The sequence below is a fragment of the Arvicanthis niloticus genome, chromosome 9 (genome assembly GCF_011762505.2).
Source record: "Arvicanthis niloticus isolate mArvNil1 chromosome 9, mArvNil1.pat.X, whole genome shotgun sequence".
Lineage (NCBI taxonomy): Eukaryota > Metazoa > Chordata > Mammalia > Rodentia > Muridae > Arvicanthis > Arvicanthis niloticus.
The window spans coordinates 70,661,644-70,688,528 of NC_047666.1; positions in this window are offsets into that span (position 1 = coordinate 70,661,644).

A 26,885-nucleotide genomic window follows, 5' to 3' on the forward strand; every position below is an offset into this window, starting at 1 on the left:
TTATCCCCTTACCAAATTTCCCCCACCACCCAGGAACCCCTTGTCCCATCCCCCCTCCTCCTGCCTCTATGAAGGTGTTTACCCACCTACCCCTAGCCTCCGTCCCCACCCTCAGATCCCCCCCTCAGTGCTCAGCCTTCAGGGTACTAATTATCTTGTCTCCCACCTATGCCCAACAGGGCCATCCTCCCCTACATATACAGCTGGAGTCATGTGTCTCTCCCTATGTGCTCCTAGGCTGGTGGTTTAGACCCTGGGGAGCTCTGGCTGGTTGGTATTGTTGCTTTCCTCACCGGGCCACCAGCCCTTACGGTTCACGGTTCCTTCAATTTACTCTCTAACTCCTCCATTGGGAACTTTGATCAGATTAATGGATAGCTGTGGGTATCTGTCTCTGGGTATGTCCGACTCTGAGAGACCTCTAAGGAGACAGCCTTATCCGGCTGCTGTCAGCTTTCCCATCCTGACATCCCTATCAGCGTCTATTTTTGGTGACTGCCTATGGAATGAATACCCAGACGCAATGGTCTCCCTACAACCCCCCCTTCAGATTCTGACCCACACTTTGTCTCCATATTTGCTCCCTTGGTTATTTAGTTACTCCTCCTAAGAAAGACCTAGGCATCCTCACTTGTTCTTTCTTCTTCATGAGCTTCATGTCGTCTGGTAGTTGAATCTTTTTTGTTTCAAATTTTTTGGGCTAATCTCCGCTTATCAGTGAGTAAATACCATGTGTGTTACCTCACTCAGGATGATATTTTCTAGTTCCATCCATTTACCTAAGAATTTCTCGAATTCATTATTTTTAATAGCTGAGTAATATTCCATTGTGTAAATGTACCACATTTTTTTGTATCCATTCCTCTGTTGAAGGGCATCTGGGTTCTTTCCAGCTTCTGGCTATTATAAATAGGGCTGCTATAATCATAGTGGAGCATATGTCTTTGTTATTTGTTGGGGCATTTTCTGGGTATATACCCAGAAGTGGTATAGCTGGGTCCTCAGGTAGTGCTATGTCCAATTTTCTGAGGAACCGCCAGACTGACTTCCAAAGTGGTTGTACCAGCTTGCAACCCCACCAACAATGCAGGAGTGTTCCTTTTTCTTCACATCCTCGCCAGCATCTACTATCACCTGAGTTTTTGATCTTAGCCATTCTGACTGGTGTGAGGTGGTATCTCAGTGTTGTTTTGATTTGCATTTCCCTGATGACTAAGGATGTTGAGCATTTCTTAAGATGCTTCTGGGCCATGCGAGTTTCCTCAGTTGAGAATTCTTTGTTTAGCTCTGTGCCCCATTTTTTAATGGGGTTATTTTGTTGTTTGGTGTCTAATTTCTTGAGTTCTTTGTAAATATTCGATATTAGCCCCCTATCGGATGTAGGATTGGTAATGATCTTTTCCCAATCTGTTGGTTGCCGTTTTGTCTTGTTGACAGTGTCCTTTGCCTTACAGAAGCTTTGCAATTTGATGAGGTCCCATTTGTCGATTCTTGATCTTAGAGCATAAGCCATTGGTGTTCTGTTCAGGAACTTTTCCCCTGTGCCTAGATATTCGAGGGTCTTCCCCAACTTCTCTTCTAATAGTTTCAGTGTACCTGGCTTTATGTGAAGGTCCTTTATCCACTTGGAGTTGAGCTTTGTGCAAGGAGATAAGAATGGATTAATTTGCATTCTTCTACATGTTGACCTCCAGTTGAGCCAGCACCACTTGTTGAAAATGCTGTCCTTTTTCCACTGGATGAATTTAGCTCCCTTGTCAAATATCAAGTGACCATAGGTATGCGGGTTCATTTCTGGGTCTTCAATTCTGTTCCATTGATCGTCCTTTCTGTCTCTGTACCAATACCAAGCAGTTTTTATCACTACTGCTCTGTAGTACAGTTTGAGGTCCGGAATGGTGATTCCCCCAGAGGTTCTTTTATTGTTGAGAATAGTTCTCGCTATCCTAGGTTTTTTGTTATTCCAAATGAATTTGTAAATTGCTCTTTCTATCTCTATGAAGAATTGATTTGGAATTTTGATGGGTATTGCATTGAATCTATAGATTGCTTTTGGCAGGATAGCCATTTTTACTAAATTAATCCTGCCAATCCAGGAGCATAGGAGATCTTTCCATCTTCTGAGATCTTCTTCAATTTTTTTCTTCAGAGACTTGAAGTTCTTGTCATACAGACCTTTCACTTGCTTTGTTAGATTCACTCCAAGATAATTTATTTTATTCGTGGCTACTGTGAAGGGTGTCATTTCCCTGATTTCTTTCTCTGCCTGTTTATCCTTTGAGTAGAGGAAGGCTACTGATTTGTTTGAGTTGATTTTATATCCAGCCACATTGCTAAAGTTGTTTATCAGGTTTAGGAGTTCTCTGGTGGAAGTTTTAGGTTCACTTAAGTATACTATCATATCATCTGCAAATAGTGAAATTTTGACTTCTTCCTTTCCTATCTGTATCCCTTTGACTTCCTTTTGTTGTCTAATTGCTCTAGCTAAGACTTCCAGTACTATATTGAATAGGTAAGGTGAGAGTGGGCAGCCTTGCCTAGTCCCTGATCTTAGTGGGATTGCTTCAAGTTTCTCTCCATTTAGTTTGATGTTGGCTACTGGCTTGCTGTATATTGCTTTTACTATGTTTAGATATGGGCCTTGTATTCCTGATCTTTCCAAGACTTTTAACATGAAGGGATGTTGAATTTTGTCAAATGCTTTCTCAGCATCTAGTGATATGACCATGTGGTTTTTCTCTTTGAGTTTATTTATGTAGTGGATTACATTGATGGATTTCCGAATATTGAACCATCTCTGCATTCCTGGGATAAAGCCTACTTGATCTTGATGGATAATTGTTTGATGTGTTGTTGGATTCAGTTTGCGAGAATTTTATTGAGTATTTTTGCATCAATATTCATAAGAGAGATTGGTCTGTAGTTCTCTTTCTTTGTTGGGTCTTTCTGTGGTTTAGGTATGAGTGTAATGGTAGCTTCATAGAATGAATTGGGTAGTGTTCCTTCTGTTTCTATTCGATGGAATAACTTGAAAAGGATTGGTATTAGGTCTTCCTTGAAGGTCTGAAAGAACTCTGCACTGAAACCATCTGGCCCCGGACATTTTTTGGTGGGAAGATTTTTAATGACTGTGTCTATTTCTTTAGGCGTTATGGGACTGTTTAGGTGGTTTATCTGCTCCTCGTTTAACTTTGGTACCTGGTATCTATCTAGAAAATTGTCCATTTCCTCCAGATTTTCCAATTTTGTTGAGTATAGGTCTTTGTAGTAGGATCTGATAATTTTTTTAATTTCCTCTGTTTCTGTTGTTATGTCTCCCTTTTCAGTTCTGATTTTATTAATTTGAATGCTGTCTCTGCGCCCTTTGGTTAGTCTGGCTAAGGGTTTGTCTATCTTGTTGATTTTCTCAAAGAACCAGCTCCTGGTTTTGTTGATATTTTGTATAGTTCTTTTTGTTTCGACTTGGTTGATTTCAGCCCTGAGTTTGATTATTTCCTGCCGTCTACTCCTCTTGGGTATACTAGCTTCTTTTTGTTCTAATGCTTTCAGGTTTGCTGTCAAGTTGTTGATGTATGCTCTTTCCACTTTCTTTTTGTGAGCACTTAGAGCTATGATTTTTCCTCTTAGTACTGCTTTCAATGAGTCCCACATGTTTTGATATGATGTGTCCTCATTTTCATTTAAATCTAAAAAGTCTTTAATTTCTTTCTTAATTTCTTCCTTGACCAAGTTATCATTGAGTAGAGCATTGTTCAGTTGCCAAGTGTATGTCGGTTTTCTGATGTTTTTGTCCATGTCAAAGACAAGTCTTAATCCATGGTGGTCTGATAAGGTGTTGGGGATTATTTCAATCTTTTTGTATTTGTTGAGGCCTGTTTTGTGACCAATTATATGGTCTATTTTCGAGAAGGTACCATGAGGTGCTGAGAAGAAGGTATATTCTTTTGTTTTAGGATGAAATGTTCTATAGATGTCAGTTAAGTCCAATTGGTTCATAACTTCTGTTAGTTTCATTGTGTCTTGATTTAGTTTCTGTTTCCATGATCTGTCCATAGCTGAGAGTGGGGTGTTGAAATCTCCCACTATTATTGTGTAGGGTGCAATGTATGCTTTAAGTTTTAGTAAAGTGTCTTTTATGTATGTGGGTGCCCTTACATTTGGGGCATAGATGTTGAGAATTGCAAGTTCCTCTTGGTACATTTTTCCTTTCATGAATATGAAGTGTCCTTCTTTATCTTTTTTGATTACTTCTGGTTGAAAACTGATTTTATTTGATATTAGAATCGCTACTCCAGCTTGTTTCTTGGGACCATTTGCTTGGCAGATTGTTTTCCAACCTTTTACTCTGAGGTAGTGTCTGTCCTTTCCACAGAGGTGCGTTTTCTGAATGCAGCAAAATGTTGGGTCCTGTTTAAGTATCCAGTCTGATAGTCTATGTCACCCGCAGGCCTCATACTGGAGGAGGGGCGAGCAGCAGAAGGAGCGTGCTAGCGCTGTCTATGGGTTCTATGGATCCCCCAGAATGTGTCTGGCAGAATCCAGGGTGCACTCACCCGCAGGCCTCAGACCGGAGGAGGGGCGAGTGGCGGAAAAATGGCGGAAGGGGCGTGCTAGAGCTGGCTATGGGTTCTATGGATCCCCCAGAATGTGTCTGGTGGATTCCTGGGTTCACTCACCCGCAGGCCTCAGACTGGAGGAGGGGCGAGCGGCGGAAGGGGCGTGCTAGAGCTGGCTATGGGTTCTGTGGATCCCCCAGAATGTGTCTGGGGGACTCCTGGGTGCACTCACCCGCAGGCCTCAGACTGGAGGAGGGGCGAGCGCCATCGGCTACTTTCTTAGCCTAGATAGTAAAATTTCAGGGAGAGATGCTTGCTCCAAGGCTGTGAGTGCTTGGGCTTTAGCTACCTTGTCACGTTTTTGCTGGGCTTTGAGCTTACAGACCAACCATCTATGAACACTAATCCACAATATAGGGCTGTATCAAACAGGCCTATCCCCACTCTTTAGAGAGAAAGAAAGAAAAAGAAAAAGCAGAAGAAATTCAAGAAATAAAATCGGCAGAGGTAACAGGGTCCATCCGTGCTCCATCAAGGCTCGAAATCCGGATTGGCAATTGCTGCTGCACCAGGTCCAGCTTCCCGTTCCAATTCTCTTTTAAATAAGCAGAAAGATTATGGCTTTGAACAAATGTATCATTCACAAATCTCAGAGGTGTAATACCTGGATGTGGGGTTGCTGACACTCAGCTTATTTGAACCACATCCGTGAGCTGCTCCACATGAACTTGGAGCAAATCAACTCTCTGATTGACCAAAGTCTCTTTTAAGTCTCCATAATGATGTACTGGGATGGGCACAAAGGTAGGCACATGCACAACCAAGGCTAGGTCTAATGATCCATTCCAGCATTGTGCCAAAAACATGTAACATTCTTACAATCTAAGATATCAGAATTATTCTGAAAGTTGGACAACATAAAGAAAAATGGAGGGTCCACACACACCAACACCGGTTGTGTAGATGCATTCTTAAACACCTTATTAATTTTAATGTTATTCAAATGGCTAGAGATATTAAATCTTGTAGCCGAAACATTCTGCACTTCATGAAATATACCATTCAATAAGACAAAGGCAGATACACCCTTTTTTAACATTTTAACATGTTAAATGGCTCATTTTTTAACATTTTAAACAGTGGCTACAACACATAATTTAATTGTGTTGAAGCAGGTTAAATTCAAGAAAATACACATATGATTTAATTTAGGACTTGCATCCCTTTGAAAACATTAAACAGAGGTTTAAATCCTCCTATGGTAAGCTTAAAATGAGGTTTTAGCCAAATAATATCTCTTAACAACTTTTAAAATTCACTAAGAGCAAATCAAGATTAAAAGTAAACTATTTTCTTTTTGCATGTACACTCACAAGTCAGAAGATGACGTTAGATCCCCACCACAAATGGTTGTGAGCCACCATGTGGTTGCTGGGAGTTCAGCCTTTATTTTTTAAATTAAGTCCAGCCTTTAATGGCTGAGCCATTTTTCTAGCCCCAGCTTGTCTCAAATATTGAAAGACACTGTCTTTGAATCTTTTTTTTTTTTTGAAGTAACAAGTACTCTAAAAATTTTTAAAGCTCGTTATATTGGAGCAATAGCTTGTAGAAAAAGCTTCTTTAGAGAAATCCACTAATAAAGTATCACACAATGAATAATACACACCAAAAGATTTAACCTCTTAACTTTTTTGTATTAAAGCAACCACAATATTTATATATATATAATGTAAAACAATTAACCATTTTCTGAAGCAATTATTTCTAACAAATATCGCTTCATGGGCTCTTAAACATTATGAATAAATTTACTACCTGTAAACCTTTCACCTTTACCAGAAATGCAGAGTAATCAGCCCTTAATAGTTCTGCATCACTTGATCTGCCTGATGATCCTGGGCTAGAGGGCTGAAGATCAGATGCTCCAACATTTTGTAGTATAGGGACTGTCCAGGTGTTCAGCAGTTTTTATAAATTGGCTAAGTTTTAGAAGCCATGCTTTGTATTTCCCATAATTTCAGTTTATTCAGTCATTCTGGATTTCTGACGGGATTGAAAACTTATAGTCTCATAGTCAATTGTGGCTATTTACTTTGAGAGAAAAGATTTGAGAGAATGGTTTTCAGCTGACATTCATTCTAATGCCAAGAAAAAGCCAGGTTCAAAGCTAAGTCTTTTACTTAGGAGAGATGACAGAAGTTCTGGTCAGTCAATAAAATGATGGACTGGGTTTTAAGTCTATCTTGTACCTTACTGATACAAATTGGTATAGTTATACTCTAATTGTATTTTGAGAGAAAAGTTTTATTTTAACAGGAAGGGTGATATGTAAGATAAGCTAAGGTGGGAGGAGTAATGAGAGGAGGAGAAGAAGAGGAGCGAGGAGATGAGAGAGAGAGTGGGAAACATGGAGGAAGATGTTTGCGTGTCCCCACAGTCAAAGATAGTTGGTATATCAATGAAATTATAGGAGAAATAACATAAAAAAAAAAGAGATGTCCATGAACGAACAAGAAGCCTACAGAACTCCAAATAGTCAGGACCAGAAATGAAATTCCTCCTGTTGCATAATAATCAAAACATCAAGTGCACAAAACAAAGAAAAAAATACTAAAAGCAGTAATGGAAAAAGATGAGTAACATATAAAGGCAAACCCATAACAATAATACCAGACTTCTCACCAGAGACTATAAAAACCAGCAGATCCTGTACTGATATCATACAGACCCTAAGAGAAAACAAATGCCAGCACAGACTACTATATCCAGCAAAACTCTCAATCACTATAGATGGAGAAACCAAGATATTTCATGACAAAACCAAATTTACACAATATTTTCCCACAAATCCAGCCCTACAAAGAATACTAGATGGAAAACTCCAACACAAGGAAGGAAACTACAACCTAGAAAAAGCAAGAAAATAATCTTCAAACAAATCCAAAAGAAGATAGCTACAGAAACATAATTTCACCTCTAATAACAAAAGTAACAGGAAGAAACAATCACTTTTTTTAATATCTCTTAACATCAATGGACTCAATTCCCCCAAAAGACATAGACTAACAGAGTGGATACATAAACAGGACCTAGACTTTTGCTGCAACAAGAAACAAACCTCAGAGACAAAAACAGATACTACCTCAGAATAAAAGGATAGAGAACAATTTTCCAAGCAATGTCCCAAGAAACAAGCTGGAGTAGCCATTCCAATTTAAAATCAACTTTCAACCAAAAATGATAAAAAAAAAAAAAAAAAGGAAGGACACTTGATACTCATCAAAGGAAAACTCTACCATGATGAACTCTCAATTCTGAACATCTATGCTCCAAATGCAATTGCACACAAATTCATAAAAGAAACTTTACTAAAGCTCAAAGCATACATTCCACCTCACACAATAATAGTGGGGGATTTCAACACCCCACTTTCATGAATGGACAGATCGTGGAAACAGAAACTAAACAGAGACACAATGAAATTAACAGAAGTCATGAAACAAATGGATCTAACGGATGTCTATAGAACATCTTATCCTAAAACAAAAAAATATACATTTTTCTCAGTACCTCATGGTTCCTTTTCAAAAATAGACATATAATTGGTCACAAAAGCAGGTCTCACCAGATACAAAAAGATTGAAATACTCCCTGGCATCTTATAAGATCACCACTGACTAAGTCTGATCTTCAATAAGAACAAAAACAATGGAAAGCCCACATACATGTGGAAACTGAAAATGCTTTACTCAATGATGACTTGGTCAAGGAAGAAATAAGGAAAGAAATTAAAGAGTTTTTAGAATTTAATCAAAATCAAGGCTCGTCATACCAAAACTTATGGAACATAATAAAAGCAGTGCTAAGGGGAAAACTCGTAGCCTTGAGTGTCTACAAAAAAAAAAAAAAAAAACTGGAGAGAGAATACACTAGCAACTTTAGCAACTTAACAGCACACCTGAAAGCTCTAGAACAAAAAGAAGCAAATACACCCAAGAGGAGTAGATGGCAGGAAATAATCAAACTCAGTGCTGAAATCAACCAAGTAGAAACAAAAAGAACTAGAGTATCAACAAAACCAGGAGCTGGTTCTTTGAGAAGATCAATGAGATAGGTAAACCCTTAGCCAGACTAACCAGAAGGCACAGAGACAGTATACAAATTAATAAAATCAGAACTTAAAAGGGAAACATAAAAACAGAAACTGAGGAAATTCAAATAATCATCAGATCCTACTATAAAAGTCTATACTGAACAAACTGGAAAAACTGGATGAAATGGACAATTTTCTAAACAGTTACAGGTACTAAAGTTAAATCAGGAGTAGATAAACCATGTAAACAGTCCTATAACACCTAAAGAAACAGCAGCAGTCATTAAACGTGTCCTCACCAAAAAAAAAAAAAAAAAAAAAAACCCAGGCCCAAATGGCTTTAGTGCAGATTTCTATCAGACCTTCAAGGAAGACCTAATACCAATTCTCTTCAAAGTATTCCACAAAATAGAAACAGAAGGAACACTACCCAATTCATTCTATGAAGCCATATTTATGCTCATAACTAAACCACATAAAGACCCAACAAAGAAAGAGAACTTCAGACCAATATCCCTTATTAATATTGATGCAAATATACTGAATAAAATTCTTGCAAACCAAATTAAAGAATTCATAAAAACAATCATCCATCATGATCAAGTAGGCTTTTTCCCAGGAATGCAGGGAGGGTCATTATTCAGAAATTCATCAATGTAATCCACTATATAAACAAACTTAAATAAAAAAACACATAATCATATCACTTGATGCTGAGAAAGCATTTGACAAAATTCAACATCCCTTCATGGTAAAAGTTCTGGAAAGATCAGCAAGTCAAACCCATACCTAAACATAGTAAAAAGCAATATACAGCAAGCCAGTAGCCAACATCAAACTAAATGGAGAGAAACTTGAAGCAATCCCACTAAAATCAGGGACTAGACAAGGCTTGCCACTCTCTCCCTTCCTATTCAATATAGTACTGGAACTTCTAACCAGAGCAATTAGACAACAAGAAGAAGAAAAGGAGATACAAATAGGAAAGGAAGAAATCAAAATATCACTATTTGCAGATGATAAGATAGTATACTTAAGTGACACCAAAACTTCTACCAGAGAACTCCTAAACCTGATAAACCACTTCAGCAAAGTGCCTGGATATAAAATCAACCTAAAAAAATCAGTAGCCTTCCACTACTGAAGAATAAACGGGCTGAGAAAGAAATTCAGGAAATAACACCCTTCACAATAGTCACAAATAATATAAAATACCTTGGTGTGAATCTAACCAAGCAAGTGAATGACCTGTATGACAAGAACTTCAAATCTCTGAAGAAAGAATTTAAAGATGATATCAGAAGATGGAAAGAGCTCACATGCTCATGGATTCCACCTTATGAGATTCTTCCTCACACAAGTCAGGATGGCTAAAATCAAAACTTCAGGTCATAGCAGATGCTGGCTAAGATTTAGAGAAAGAGGAATACTACTACATTTTGGTGTGAGTGCAAGCTAGTACAACCACTCTGGAAATCAGTCTGGCAGTTCCTCAGAAAATTGGATATACGGGGTACACCCTCACAGAAGCAGGAGGGGTGGGATGGTACAGGGGGTTTATGTGGGTTAATGGAGATAACATCTGAATTGTAAACAAACATAATAATCCATAAAAATGAAAATTAAAATTTAAAAATAATTTTATGAAAGGGAAAAATATGCTTAGGATGTTCTACACATGCTGAATTGGATGTATAGGCCTTTAAAAGGAATTGTGTTTATAGTTAATAGACTGATAGCTCACTTCTGTGATACTTTCTGTTTGTTTTTTAATACAAAGGATTTTTTTCGACAAATCTTTATTCTGGTTGTTCTACAGTTTCCTTATGAAGGTAGTTTGTTGATATTTCTTTTCTTGAACTAATTAATTTTCCCCATATATCTCACTTTTATGAAATAATCCCTGTATTTAGCCTTCTAATGCAATTGGTACTTTTTTAAACTTACTTGCCTTCTGAATTACATACACCCCAAATTCTCATCCCTTCATGTCTGCTGAGTTGAGCTCAGGAACAACAGAGCTGCTGGGAGCAGGCCTACATGTGCCTTGGAGAAGCTTCTTTAATTTCCTTGCACTGTGTTCTGGATGACAAAAGAAATGCCCCTTAATAAGTGGAGCAAAGGCATGGTGGCCTAGAAGCTCTGCTGATCTCATATCTGACACAGAAGGATGTCCTAAACATCTTGTTTCTCTTTTGGTTATTAGCTCAACCTTACACAGTATGGCAGAGGTGTACAGTGTGTCATTTCTAGTAGATAAAGTACCCTCTAGCTGTATTATTGAATCTTGTTACTTGTATACTAGGGAAAAAGGAATACTTTCCAAACAATTTGCACAATAGATAGAATTTAAACTCTATCACTATGTAAATTTCTGTCATGTTTTATAACCTTGAAAGTATGTTAACTGCATGCATATTTGTGTCCTGAAAGTGATGCCATAGGCTTAGAGTAATGTATTGAGTACCCACCTCTCTGTATGAAAAAATAAACATATTAAATAATTCTAAAACTATATCCTGCTTACCACCAATATGATATATACATCATTCTATATGTGATATAAGTTAATTTTCCTTTACAAAAGTTAATTTCTGCTCAATTACTAACATTTTAGAACACCACGTAAGCAATCAGCAACACAAGGCTCATTTTTAGTCTGTCCAGATAAGTAAAGCTTGGTTGACATCTCTTAATTACTAAGACTCATCATCATTCTCTGTTTATTAGTAATTAACACATTATGTGAGAACAAAGCTCTTGATGATTTATCCTGAAGGGATTCTGACATTTGAGCCTCTGCTGAAATTCTGTGTGGTATAGGTTGACATTTATTTTGTAATGATATGGCTTCTATTATTTGCATTTCAGATAGGGTTTATAGAATCGAGGCTGGCCTTAAGCTTACTCTGTAAGTGTAGAAAATCTTCAACATTTTTCTTTTCCTTATATTTGTCTCACACAGTACATCTGAACTACAGGCTCCCCTCCTTCTCTCATTCTAATGCCCTTCACCTCAGCCTTTCCCCAGAATCACTGCTCCTCTGTTTTCCTTCAGTAAAGTTCAGGCCTTGCAGTGATATCAAGAGAAAAGTTCCAAATGGGATGCAATAAATCTAGGTATAAACACTGATATCAAGGCTTGACTAGTTAATCTAGTAGAAGGAAGTGTCCCATAAGCAGGGAAATAAATCAGAAACACACCCACTCCCTATCCTAGGAGTCTAAGGAGCATACCACTCTAAACAACCTCAGCTTTTGTATTATAGGCCTAGCTAATGCTCGAGTAGGCTCAGGATTGCTGTTTCAGTGTCTGTGAGCCTCTATGAGTCATGCTAAGTAGATCCTGGGGGCCTGATCTCTGGGTGTCCTTGATCCCTCTATAACCTAAGACCCTTCTATCATTTTGAGGGGCTGCCAGAGCTCCAGATAATGTTTGTCTGTTGGTCTTTTCATCTCTTATCATCAGCTGGTGGGGAAAGACTCTGATGAAGAATGATCTAGGCACTGACTATGAGTACAGTAGGAAATCATTAAGAACCACTTCCTTGATTTTCGTTATCTTTCCCTTTTTCTTTTCCTTTTTCTTTCCTTTAGTCTTTTCTTCCTCCTTTCTTTCTTTCTTTCTTTCTTTCTTTCTCTCTTTCTTTCTTTCTTTTGTTTCTTCTTTTACCAGGTCTCTTTGTTTACTTCTTTTTTTACTTAACTGTTATTATAATTTTTTATTTACACTCCAGATGTTATTGTGGCCCCCATCCACCCTCTGACTCTTCCACATCCCATACCTCCAACCCTTTCCACTGTCTCCACAAGGCTGTCCCCACTGCACACCCCTCACCCCACCTAATATCTAAACTCCCTGGGGTCACCAGAGTTCTAGGTGCATCATCTCTGAACATAGACCTGGCAGTTTTCTGCTGTATACATGCTAGGGGTCTCATATTACCTGGTGTATGCTGCCTTTTTTGTGGTACAATGTTTTAGAGATCTTGGGGATCCCGGATGGCTGAGACTGCTGGTCCTCCTACAGGGTCACCTGTCTCCTTAGCCTCTTCCAGCCCTTCCCCAATTCAACCACAGGGTTTAGCAGCCTCTGCCCAAGGGTTGGCTGCAAACATCTGCATCTGACTTTTGAAACTGCTTGCTGGGTCTTCTGCAGGGCAATTATGATAGGTCTCTTTTTGTGAGAGCTCCCTATCCTCAGTAATAGTGTCACTAAGCTCAAGTCCTTCCCAGGTTTTTTCCACTCTCAAGAATGAGTGCAGTGTTTAATGAATCATGAAATAGAAAAATGAATTATGAATTCATTGGAGGTAAGTAATAAAGATAGCATCTAGAGAAAAGCTGATAGAGAAAACTGAGACAGGATGACTGGGGTTGAGGCAGGGAGTACCATGCAGCTGGCACTTAATGAACTAGGGCTAGGAAAGTCCTCAGTCATTTGACTTCTAAATGAATTTCAAACATTATATGTCTCTGTGCTGTTATTAATTTGCACTCTTCACCCCCATACTTTTTATTTATTCATTTTATATGACTGTCAAACACAAATAAACCCAACAACAAAAAAGAAAAACAAACAAGAAAAGTGAATAAAGAAATCCTCAGATTTGAACAATTAAAAAGCAGAGTTTTCACATCACAGGGATGTCAGCTCTAATGTCAGGATTACTTTGTCAATATGTTCTGATTCTTCAGAGACCTCAGTGCTGAGCGTCCAGTGTGCTGTTTCTCTCTGTTTTTCTCTATGTGTGTGCTTCCCTACTCTGTTTTCAGATGTCTGTGTCTTAAAAGGACCGTTGTGAATAGCTTATGGCTCTGCTAAAAGTCTTGTATTATATTAATTATTAAAACGCTGCTACAAATTGTAGTAAACATTTGGGTGTGGTACAGATCATTTCATTTTTTTATCTTGACTCTATTAATCACAATTATTTTTGCCAGATATAAAGTCATTTTAGTGCTATCGAAAGCTATGTATCACAGGTATGGATGCTTTGCAAGTAGATTTGTTATTACCTTTGAAATACATCCCAGATTAAATCATTTCAAAATCTGTACTTTTTCTCCTTTTCCAGAAAGAAAATTCCTCACCCCCGGGTTTTTTTCTCATTCTTCCCTTCACTTACTTCTCTTATGTGTTCCCCTCACATTAGTCAGATTTGTTCTTTGTAAGCAAAAATTAGACCAAGTCTGGTTCTTGCTGAAACCAGACTTCCAATTGTACCTGTTGCAAGTTGCAAATTTCAAACTTTAGTTCTGCAGAGGACTACAAGTAAGTCAGTTTTGGAACATTTTTGCACTTCACATATATCAAAAATTTAGATTCTACTCCATATGTCAAATCTTTACTCCCCTGTGTGTTTGGAAACTGAAGTGAGGTTTACTGGGTGAGCAGAAATAGAGCAGCTCAGCCTGTTCCTGCAGTGAGTGAATTGTACCAGGTCCTGCTGCCCCAGGAAGCATTTGTGTTTAAATGCATTGACTAGGTATTTTGGAGATGTCAGTAACAATATCACTCAGAATTTAACTGCCATATTAGGACTTGGGATGCACAAAAGGCGTATATAAAGTTCAAGGTCATTTTTGACTACATAGTAGCCAGCATGGAACACGTAATAGCTTGTTTCCGGAACACAAGCAAAAAAAGCAAGCAAAGATCAAACAATAATAAACAGGAAAAAATAATAAAGAAAATTAGTAATAAAAGTGGGCATCATATTAGGTTCCAGCAAGAATCATGTGCTTAGTGACTGTTATCTCAAGCACGGGGAGAAGAGTCCTGAATGAAAACCCATCTTCAAGTGTAGACCTATTGGCAGTTCCTAACATCTTGGAAAGGAATGAATCATTTTCTCAAAGAGTGTAGCCTTTGATAAGTAACTATTCAGCATTAAAAAACTAAAGATCTAGGAACATTTCCACATCACAAAATGGACTTGATTCTCTCTCTCTCTCTCTCTCTCTCTCTCTCTCTCTCTCTCTCTCTCTCTCTCTCTATCACACACACACACACACACACACACACACATATGCAAGCATACGAAATGTAAGATTATTAGTACTAAGAATGGAGGAAGATATAGTCAGACATGCAAAATACAAAATAAGGTGGTATATGTACGTATGTATCACCAGAAAAGCCATTAATTTTATGATTAAAATCACTAAGTTAAAAAGCATCAGAAAAATTAATTTATGCTATTTTTAGAATTATGTTTACCGGGCGGTGGTGGTGCATGCCTTTAATCCCAGCACTTGGGAGGCATTGGCAGGTGGATTTCTGAGTTCGAGGCCAGCCTGGTCTACAGAGTGAGTTCCAGGACAGCCAGGGCTACACACAGAAACCCTTTCTCAAAAAAACAAAAAAAAAAAAGAATTATGTTTACAAATGGCTATCACCACCTTAAGCAGAATAATTTAGCCGTGTACCAGTGTATAAGCAGATAGGCTTATTATGTTTAACAAAAGAGCACATAAACTTATCAAAATATTATAATTTGCTGTATAGTATGGAAATTAGATTAGAGAAGAAAGTGGGTAGTTTGATCAAAGATGAAACTTTATTGTACAAATGTATGGATTTCTCAAAAAATAAGCTGCATAAATAAATAATTACAATAAATATTATAAAATTAAAGCAGAACAAATTAGCTATGCTTTGTAATGTCCAACTGATACATTCCCATTCTTCATCCCCAACTTCCTCCATGAGACCATAGCTTCTCTTTATTAATCTAATTTCTCCATGTCCAGATTAGAGGTAATATTATTCTTTTATGATACATTGCCATCTCCACTCATTACTGACACCAAAAAGGTCAGTTAAGAGATCAGAGATGAGTGACTTTTGGTAGAAGATACCTTTCTGTTGAAAGACACATAGCCAAGATCTAGGATGGTTTCCACCATCCTGGAACCTCTGGTTCCAGGAGCACACTATGAGGCACCCAGTATGTGTCTTCTCTCTGCTATGACTCTTAATACAGGCAGCTGCTTTTACTGACTCATTTGGATTACCTGAGAAAATTATGAACAGGCAATGGCTAGGTTTAATAAAACAAAGAAAAGGAGAGTAAGAACCAGCAGACTGTTTACCCAAATAGGGGTCATTGCACACAGAATATCTTGTGTTCAAAATTCAGAATGCAAATAAGGTTAAATAGGTAATATTACCAATTGCAATAGAAAGCTATATACAAGGATTATTCGGAACATGTGTGATATAAGGGGGAAATTGAATTAATACTGGAGAAAGAATACCAACAAACTACTTTTACACTAAAAGTATAAAATGAAAAGAATGACGATTTGGCAAAAAATCCTCTGTATTAAAAATCAGTAAGAAGGTGTGGGATATCAAATAATCCATGGACCATAAACACAATTTCTGTTCAGGGACTTATAGAACATTTAAGCATATGTTTAATTGTCACATAGAGTGAAACTGAGTAAAAATACTTCTTAAAAGGAAGAACTCCCAAACTCAGCTTTATGAAAATTGCTGGAGAAGGCAGGAATCAGAACTCACAGCATGAAACACATGTGAATTCTCACCACAGTCTAAATACCTCTAAAGTATTTTGTCCACTTTGATTTTACCAATGTATAGTACTTTGGTAAGAATGGGAAGGTTTTAGACTATGTTATCTTTATTAGCAAGACATCTCTGCCTTGAAGAAAACCTTTTGAGACTGGGAAAGGCTTTGTGTGCCAGAGAACACAGCAGCTGCTGATGACAATGAAGTCTCCTACCAAAGTAGAGGCCAGTGCAGGAATCACAGCCATATAGACAAACCAATCATTATATGTCTCAAAAAAAAAAGAGAATACACATTATAATTGATGGAGATCTGGCTATAGTAATCATCAGATATACACACATGTTTACACATTGTAGTGAGAATACCTTGTGTATTTTGTGGATACATCACCTTTCAATAAAAATCTTAAGGCCTAAAGGAAATGGTAGAATAAGAGATAGAACATCCAGAAAACAAAACGAACTCTAAGATGGAGCAAGTCACTGGGGATTCACCTAGGAGGATGTGACAAGACAGTTAGATGATTTCTGCACAATGGTAACCAGCCATGTGGCAGGATGGATATTAGAATAAATGAGTAATATTAAGTTATTATTTAGTTGGACAATAATCTAGATATATTTTTGGCCAATGTATACTTAAATATATTTTAAGTGTGAATTTTAATTCTGATAGCATCAATCTGGAAGGAAGAAGAGAACTAACATCTAGAAATGTCAGCCAATTTAGGCATGGAATTTAAATTGATTTGAGAAATGTCCTATGTACAACGCACAAATCCTCCCAAATTTAAAAAAAAATAGCGTTAAAGCACTGTCATTTTAGAAAAAGAGACTGGAAAAGTGGTGGTGCTTTAAAACGTTTTGAAAGAAGGCCTCTGCTTACAGAACAGCTGCTGTTAGGAAGAATGGAAGCCTCTCAACAGCACATAGGAAGCAGAAATACAGGCCAACCAGCCATGGGCTCATCAACCCAGTTCAGGTCAAGGCAACTAAGGCATAAAGCTGTGCACAAGAGGCAACCAGATCACAGTGGCTGAGTATCTCTGCTGAGAGAGAAGGATGAGGTCAGCAGAGCTCCAGTCTGGGGGTTGGAAAGGAATGTAAAATCCACAGCCCCTTCTTGCCAATGGCACATTACCTTCTTGGAGTGTGTAATGGACAGAGGCTCCTGCCTGACCAAACATGACAGGACTCATTGGCTTGAGATTGTTGGCAGCATGAGGCCCAGATGGCAGTCCATGATTGTTCATAGGCTGTACTGCAGAATGACAGTACAGAATGACTGCAGAATGAGAGCCTATTTGGCTCTCAGAACATAGTACAACCAGGGTGAGAGCCTCTGAACATAGATACAGCCACTTAAACTTACAGCCTAAAATTCAAAGTGACACATTTTGTCTTAAAAGTACTATGTACGTTTTTTTGCTTAATAATCATTAGGAATGTCCATAATCATTTAAAAAGTAAATAAACATCAATCTTACATTTACATAAAGAAAAATGGAAATGTAGGTTTATTTATTCACATAAGGTATGTTTATGATTTAAAGATACAAAGTTCAAGTACTTTTAAAAGCTGTTGTAATGATCTGTTAGGGATAAATGAAAACAACAAATAGTCACATGTTCTAACTCATGCTTTTATTAGATACTAGTTTAGTTAATTACATTAGGACATTTTAAGGATTTCCAGGTAGTAAATAGCCAAGAATAATGGTTGACAATTCATATGTGTTATAGATAAAACATTAATCTTCAAACTTCAGAGATTCATTGAATATGAATTTATTTATTATTAAAAGGTCTTTTTTGATCATGAGTCAGCTCTATTCCTGACAGCACCCCCATTCCACTTCAGAGAAGATGCTGAGCATCAACAACCTCCATATGGAGTTGCATCAATCATGGCAAGCTCAGCACTGAGCAAAGAAAATGCTCATGCTTCATTTTCAGAAAACTTTCTCTCCAGAAAAGACAAGCAGATGCAGAGAATTCATTTGTCAAGCTTTGCCAAGATAGGGTAAGCAAGTTCATTGTAATTTCTGCTTCACATAAGTCTGTCAGATCTACTGTGCCAGAATAATTGAGACAATTCTTGAAAATTTTTTAGGCAGCCAACTATGTCTATCTTTTTTGGTTGTTTATTTTTAATTTATATGTTAAAATACTTTATTTATTTACATTCCAAATGTTGCTCCTTCCTGTTCCTCCCTCACAGAGTTTCTCATCACATTCTATCTCTCTGTTGACTCTTAGAGGGTACTCCTGTCCACACATCTCCACACATCAATCCACGCCCACCTCAGCCCTCACTGCATGCTTTTTACCTGGGGCCTCAAGTTTCTGTAGTTGTCTCTAACATATGTGCCTGGGGATCATGGACCAGCCAATGTTGCTCTTTGCTTGGTGGGTTGGACTCTGGGAACCTTGAGAGGTCCAGGTTAGTTGATTCTGTTGTTCTTCATATGGGGCTACCATCCCATTCAGCTTCTTCAATCCTTCTCCTAATTCTTCCATAGGGGTCCCTCAGCTGACTCTGATTGTTGGCTGTAAGTAGTTGTATCTGTGTCTGTCATCTGCTGTTAGGTTGACTTAGGGCATCACCCATTAAGTCCTGAGAGTCTTTCCCTTCCCAGGTCTCTGGGATTTTCTCTAGGTTCTGCCTCCCTCCACTACCCCACAAAGCTGTATATTTCTATTTGATCTCCTCGACCTCTGGACTTCTGTTCCGTCACCACCCCATACCTGATTTTGACCCTATTCCCTTTCCCTTCTCTCACTCAGATCTCTTCATCCCTCTGCTTCCATTGATTATTTTGTTCTCCCTTCTAAGAGGGAATGAAGCATTCAGATGGGCCTTTCTTTTTTTTAACTTCCCATGATCCGGGAGTTGTATGATGGGTATTCTGTACTTTTTGGTTAATATCCACTTATACACGAGTACATACTATGCATGTCCTTTGATTCTATATTACCTTGCTCAAGATGATATCTTCTAGTTCCATCCATTTGCCTGTAATTCACAGCCAAACAAGTGAAGGAATTACACAAAACCGTCCAGGATCTAAAAATTGAAGTAGAAACAATAAAAAAATCTCAAAGGGAGACTACTCTGGAGATAGAAAACCTAGGCAAAAGATCAGGAGTCATAGACACAAGCATCACAAACATAATACAAGAGATAGAAGAAAGAATTTCATGCGCAAAAGCCATAAGGAAAAAAAAGTAAAGTAACATATAAAGGCAGACCTATAAGAATTACACCAGATTTCTCACCAGAGACTATAAAAGCCAGAAGATCCTGGACTGATATCATACAGGCCCTAAGAAAACACAAATGCCAGCCCAGACTACTATTCCCAGCAAAACTCTCAATCAATATTGATGGAGAAACCAAAATATTCCATGAAAAATCCAAATTTAGACAATATTTTGCCACAAAACCAGCACTTCAAGAGATAATTGGTGGAAAACTCCAACACAAGGAGGGAAACTACAACCTAGAAAAAGCAAGAAAGTAATCTTCCAACAACCCCAAAAGAAGGTAGATATACAAACATAACTCCACTGCCAATAACAAAAATAACAGGAAACAACACTCATTTTTCCTTAATATCTCTTAATATCAATGGACTCAATTCTCCAATAAAAAGATATAGACTATAAGATTGGATACATAAACAGGACCCAACATTTTGCTGCATACAGGAAATGCACCTTTGTGAAAAAGACAGACACAACCTCAGAGTAAAAGGTTGGAAAACAATCTTCCAAGCAAATGGCCCCAAGAAACAAGCTGGAGTATCGATTCTAATATCAAATAAAATTGTTTTTCAACCAAAAGCAATCAGAAAAGATAAAGAAGGACACTTCATATTCATCAAAGGAAAAATGTACCAAGAGGAACTCGCAATTCTCAACATCTATGCCCCAAATGCAAGGGTACCCACATACATAAAAGAAACTTTACTAAAGCTTAAAGCATACATTGCACCACACACAATAATAGTGGGAGATTTCAACACCCCACTCTCAGCTATGGACAGATCATGGAAACAGAAACTAAACTGAGACACAATAAAATTAACAGAAGTTAAGAACTAATTGGATTTTAACTGACATCTATAGAACATTTCATCCTAAAACAAAAGAGTATACTTTTTACTCAGCACCTCATGGTACCTTCTCCAAAATAGACCATATAATTGGTCACAAAACAGGCCTCAACAGATACAAAAAGATTGAAATAATCCCTTGTACCCTATCAGACCACCATGGACTAAGACTCGTTGTTGATATGGACAAAAACAAAGGAAAGCCCACATACACGTGGACACTGAACAATGCTTTACTCAATGATAACTTGGTCAAGGAAGAAATAAAAAAAAAAGAAATTAAAGACTTTTTAGAATTTAATGAAAATGAGGACACATCATATCAAAACTTGTGGGACTCCATGAAAGCAGTACTAAGAGGAAAACTTATAGCTCTAAGTGTTCACAAAAAAAAATGGAAAGGGCATACACTAACAACTTGACAGCAAACCTGAAAGCCTTAGAACAAAAAGAAGCTAATATACCCAAGAGGAGTAGACAGCAGGAAATAATCAAACTCTGGGCTGAAATCAACCAAGTTGAAACAGAAAAAAAACTATACAAAATATCAACAAAACCAGGAGCTGGTTCTTTGAGAAAATCAACAAGATAGACAAACCCTTAGCCAGACTAACCAAAGGGCACAGAGACAGTACTCAAATTAATAAAATCAGAACTGAAAAGGGAGACATAACAACACAAACAGAGGAAATTTTAAAAATCGTCAGATCCTACTACAAAGGCCTATACTCAACAAAATTGGAAAATCTGGATGAAATCGACAATTTTCTAGATAGCTACCAGGTAACAAAGTTAAACGAGGAGCAGATAAACCATCTAAACAGCCACATAACTCCTAAAGAAATAGAAGCAGTCATTAAAAATCTCCCCACCAAAAAAAAGTCCATGGACAGATGGTTTCAGTGCAGAATTCTATCAGACCTTCCAGGAAGACCTAATGCCAATTCTCTTCAAACAATTCCACAGAATAGAAACAGAAGGAACAATACCCAATTCGTTCTATGAAGCTACAATTACACTCATACCTAAGCCTCAAAAAGACCCAACAAAGAAAGAGAACTACAGACCAATCTCTCTTATGAATATGGAAGCAAAAATACTCAATAAAATTCTTGCAAACCAAATCCAAGAACATATCAAAGCAATCATCCATCATGATCAAGTAGGCTTTATCCCAGGAATGCAGGGATGGTTCAATATTTGGAAATCCATCAATGTAATCGACTACAAAAATAAACTCAAAGAAAAAAACCTCATGATCATCTCACTAGATGATGAGAAAAAATTTGACAAAATTCAACATCTCTTCATGTTAAAAGTCTTGGAAAGATTAGGAATTCAAGGTCAATCCCTAAACATAGTAAAAACAATATACAGCAAGCCAGTAGCCAACATCAAACTAAATGGAGAGAAACTTGAAGCCATCCCACTAAGATCGGGGACTAGACAAGGCTACCCACTCTTACCCTACCTATTCAATATAGTACTGGATGTCCTAGCTAGAGCGATTAGACAACAAAAAAAAAAGTCAAAGTGATACAAATAGGAAAGGAAGAAGTCAAAATTTCATTATTTGCATATGATATGATAGTATACTTAAGTGACCCTAAAACTTCCACCAGAGAACTCCTAAACCTGATAAACAACTTCAGTAAAGTGGCTGGATATAAAATCAACTCAAACAAATCAGAAGCCTTCCTCTACTCAAAAGATAAACAGGCTGAGAAAGAAATTAGGGAAATGAACCCCTTCACAATAGTTACAAACAATATAAAATATTGTGGAGTGAATCTAACCAAGCAAGTGAAAGATCTGTATGATAAGAACTTCAAGTCTCTAAAGAAAGAAATTCAAGAAGATCTCAGAAGATGGAAAGATCTCACATGCTCCTGGATTGTCAAGATTAATTTAGTAAAAATGGCCATCTTGCCAAAAGCAATCTATAGATTCAAGGCAATCCTCATCAAAATTCCACATCAATTCTTCATAGAGATAGAAATAGTAATTTGCAAATTTATTTGGAACAACAAAAAAAAAACAGAATAGCGAAAACTATTCTTAACAATAAAAGAACTTCTGGGGGAATCACCATCCCTGACCTCAAACTATACTACAGGGCAATAGTCATAAAAACTGCATGGTATTGGTACAGAGACAGGCAGGAAGATCAATTAAATAGACTTGAAGATCCAGAAATGAGCCCACATACATATGGTCAATTGATCTTTGACAAAGGAGCTAAAACCATCCAGTAGAAAAACGTCAGCATTTTCAGCAAATGGTGCTGGTTCAACTGAAGGACAACATGGAGATGATGCAAATCAAACCATTCATATCTCCTTGTACAAAGCTCAAATCCAAGTGGATAAAAGACCTTAACTGAAAACCAGATACACTGAAACTAATAGAAGAGAAGGTGGGAAAGACTCTCAAATACCTAGGCACAGGGGAAAAGTTCCTGAACAGAACACCAATGGCTTATGCTCTAAGATCAAGAATTGACAAATGGGACTTCATAAAATTGCAAAGCTTCTGTAAGGCAAAGGACACTGTCAATAAGACAAAACGGCAACCAACGGATTGGGAAAAGATCTTAATCAATCCTACATTCAATAAAGGGCTAATATCCAAGATATACAAAGAACTCAAGAAATTATACTCCAGACAACCAAATAACCCTATTAAAAAAATGGGGTACAGAGCTAAACAAAGAATTCTCAACTGAGGAAACTCGAATGGCCTAGAAGCACCTTAAGAAATGCTCAGCATCCTTAGTCATCAGGGAAATGCAAATCAAAACAACCCTGAGATACCACCTCACACCAGTCAGAATGGCTAAGATCAAAAACTCAGGTGATAGTGGATGCTGGCGAGGATGTGAAGAAAGAGGAACACTCCTCCACTGTTGGTGGGATTATAAGCTGGTACAACCACTTTGGAAATCAGTCTGATGGTTCCTCAGAAAACTGGACATAGCATTGCCTGGGGATCCAGATATACCACTCCTGGGCATATACCCAGAAGATGCTCCAACATATGATAAGGACATATGCTCCACTACGTTCATAGCAGCCTTATTTGTAATAGCCAGAAGCTGGAAAGAACCAAGATGTCCCTCAACAGAGTAAAAAAAAAATGTGGTACATCTACACAATGGAGTATTACTCAGCTATTAAAAATAATAAATTTGAGAAATTTTTATCACAAAATTTTTATCACAAAAAATCTCAGCTATTAAAAATAATAAATTTGAGAAATTTTTATCACAAAAGAACACACATGGTATTTACTCACTGTTAAGCGGATGTTAGCCCAAAAGCTGGGAATAGTGAAGACTCAACCCGCAGACCACATGAAGCTCATGAAGAAGAAAGACCAAGAGAGGATGCCTTAGTTCTACTTAAAATGAGTAACAAAAATGCTCAAGGGAGCAAATACGGAAACAAAACATGTTACAGAAACTGAAGGAGGGGCCATCAGGAGACCATTCCACCTGGGTATTCATCCCATGTACAGTCACCTAAGCTTAACACTTATGTGGATGGCTGGAAGTACATGCTGTCAGGAACATTATATAGCTGTGTCCTTAGAGGTCTGCCAAAGACTAACTCATTCATAGGATGATGCTCACAGTTAACCACTGATATGCTCAGTTGTTTCCCAATGGAGAAGTTAGAGAGAAGACTGAAGGAGCAGAAAGTGTTTGTGACCCCAGTAGGAAAGCAACAATACCAAACAACAAGAGCCCCCCAGGGTCTAAAACACCAGCCTGGGAGCACATAGGGAAGGACCCATGACTCCAGAGGTATATGTAGGGGAGGATGGCCTTGTCAGGCATAGTTGGGAGAGGAGTTTCTTTGTCCCATAAAAAACAAACACAAAGTGGGTGGGATTTGATGGTGGGGAGGGGGCTGTGGGAGGTAGGTGTGAGCACTGCTTCATAGAAGTATGAGGAGGGGGGATGGGATAGGAGGTTTCTGGGTGGTGGGAGGAAGTAAGGTAAGGGGATAAAATCTGAAAGGTAAATATAATACCCAAATTTTTTAAAAAAGAGAGATTAAAAAAAGGGAAAACAGGAGAAAAAGAGAAAAAAATAAAGAAAAAATAGAAAGTAAAAAAGAAAAATAGGAGATTTAATCACACAAAGGGAAGGATTTAGGAATTTAGGAGGCAGTTTATGTTAATGGAAACAGCATCATAGAAACTGGAAAATAACACCCTCATAGAAGCACAAGGAGGGGGGATGGGATAAGGGGTTCCTGGGTGGTGGGGGGAATGGGATAAGGGGATAAAATTTGAAATGTAAATATTACAATCAATTTTAAAAAGGAGAAAAAAAAGAAAAGTTGTTAAAACCAAAATCTCCAAAAAAAAAAAAAAAAAAAAAAAGTCAACCCTCTAGGAAAAAAAAAAATTTTCTTGATATTAAAACTTGTTCTGAGAATTGTATATTGCAGAATACACAGCCTTGGTGTACCTACTCGTCAAGCTTACAGAGCAGACCTGCCCAAACCTCCAATGTCCTGGAATTCCATCTTGATGCAGTGAAGACACAGCGTCAGAGGCTTATTAATTTACTCTCTCCCTCCCCACAACTCTTCTAATATCTCAATGCCTGTAATCAACTTGAAGAAGTTAAAGAAGCATCAGTGCCCCTATTCCCTGGGCTTGGGGACTAAGGTGGTTAATATTGGTCTGTCCTTCTAGGGAAAAATAGTGGTTTTGTTGGAACAGGGAGGATTAGCTAGGACTTATTGCATACCCATATCCTGTTGGTAGAAATCTGTACAATTAATATCAAGATGAAGTTATAATTTCTTAAATGCTACAAAATTTACTTTGATTTCAAATTTAAGGTTTTCATTGGTATGAACTTCTTATTGATATAAAAGTGAGATGAATATTGATACTCTCATGGGCATTGTGCCTGTATAACACATTTAGGAATACAAGGCTTAGACCCAGGCCTTCTTTAACTTTTTTAACTGATTTGGGACAGTTAGCCTATGAGTTAAGGGACTATAGCAAATTCATGCCTTTGAGTTTATTGTTAGGGTGTTTTCCATATTTTATTTAGAAATAGCTGAGAGGAGTGAACAGACAACAGTCCAGGTTACCTTACATGGATAGTTGGTTTTCACAACATCAGCAGTCCATAGAATTGACGTTACAAATATTTATATATTAATGTACATTTTGATTAGAGACCTGTCTGCTCCTGACAGCTTCCTGTCGTGGATTCTAAGAAGAAATTGAGCATCCTTGGAGTTACTCCAGTTGTTCAGTGACAGCCACTAGGCAAGAATTGCCTCTTTCCATCTACAGACAAATTACTGTCCAGAAAATGACACGCTTGCAGAATAGTTGACTGATTATATCTACCTAGACAGAGGAATAAGCCCTTAATAATTCTGCATCACTAAGGTCTGTCAGATGATTCTGGGCCAGAAGGCTGAATATTTGATGCTCCAATGTTCAGTAGTATAGGGGCTTTCCAGGTGTTCAGTGGTCTCTATAAATTGGCTAAGTCTTAGAAGCTATGTTTAGTGCTTCCCATAATTTCAGTTAACTCAGTCATTCTGGATTTCTGATGGGGTTGAAGACCTATAGTCTCATAGACAATCCTGGCTATTTATTTTGAGAGAGAAGATCTGAGTGAATGGTTTTCAGCTAACATTCGTTCTAAAACCAAGAAAAAAGCCAGGTTCAAAACTAAGTGTTTCAGTTAGGAGAGATGACAGAGGTTCTGGTTAGTCAACAAAATGATGGACTGGGTATTAGGACTATCTTGTACCCCACTGGTACAATTAGGAATAAGTATGCTCTAACTGTATTTTGAGAGATAAGATTTACTTTAACAGGAAGGGTGATATGTAGAAGGAGCTAAGGGGGAAGGAGTACTGAGAGGAAGAGATGGAGTAAGGAGAGGAGAACATGAAGGAGAGGAGAAGCTAGGTGATGAGAGAGAGAGGAAGAGAGAGAAAGAGAGGGGGGCATGGAGGCAGATGTTCACTTGTCTCCACCAGTCAAAGATAGTTTATATATCTAGGTTGGGTATTGGGTTATACTTCTGATTGAGCATTACCAAACTTATAAAGCCTTTGATTAACATTTTAAAAAATTGTATAAAAGCAAAAAGGAAAGGGGGCATGGAATAGGGGTTTTTTTAGGGAGGAGAAAGGTGGAAAGGGAATGGCAACTTAAATGTAAGTTAAATATAAAAAAGTGTTAATTTACAATCAAAAAAACTTTTTTCTTTAACAGCAGGAAAAAAAACAAGATTTCATGACACATTTGCATTTCCCATGGAGAAATGTTGGCATGAGAACTTAGTGCTATATACTTTCCTCTTAGCACTGCTCTCATTGTGTCTCATAAATCTGAGTATGTTGTCCCTTCATTTTCTGTGAATTCTAGAAAGTCTTTATTTGCTTTCTCTGTTGCTTTTCTTCCTTGACTCAGATATCATTGAGTAGAGAGCTGTTCAATTACAATGACTGTATCAGCTTTCTGCTGTTTCTGCTTTTGTTGAACCCATCTTTAATCTGTGGTGGTCTGATAAGGTATAAGTCATT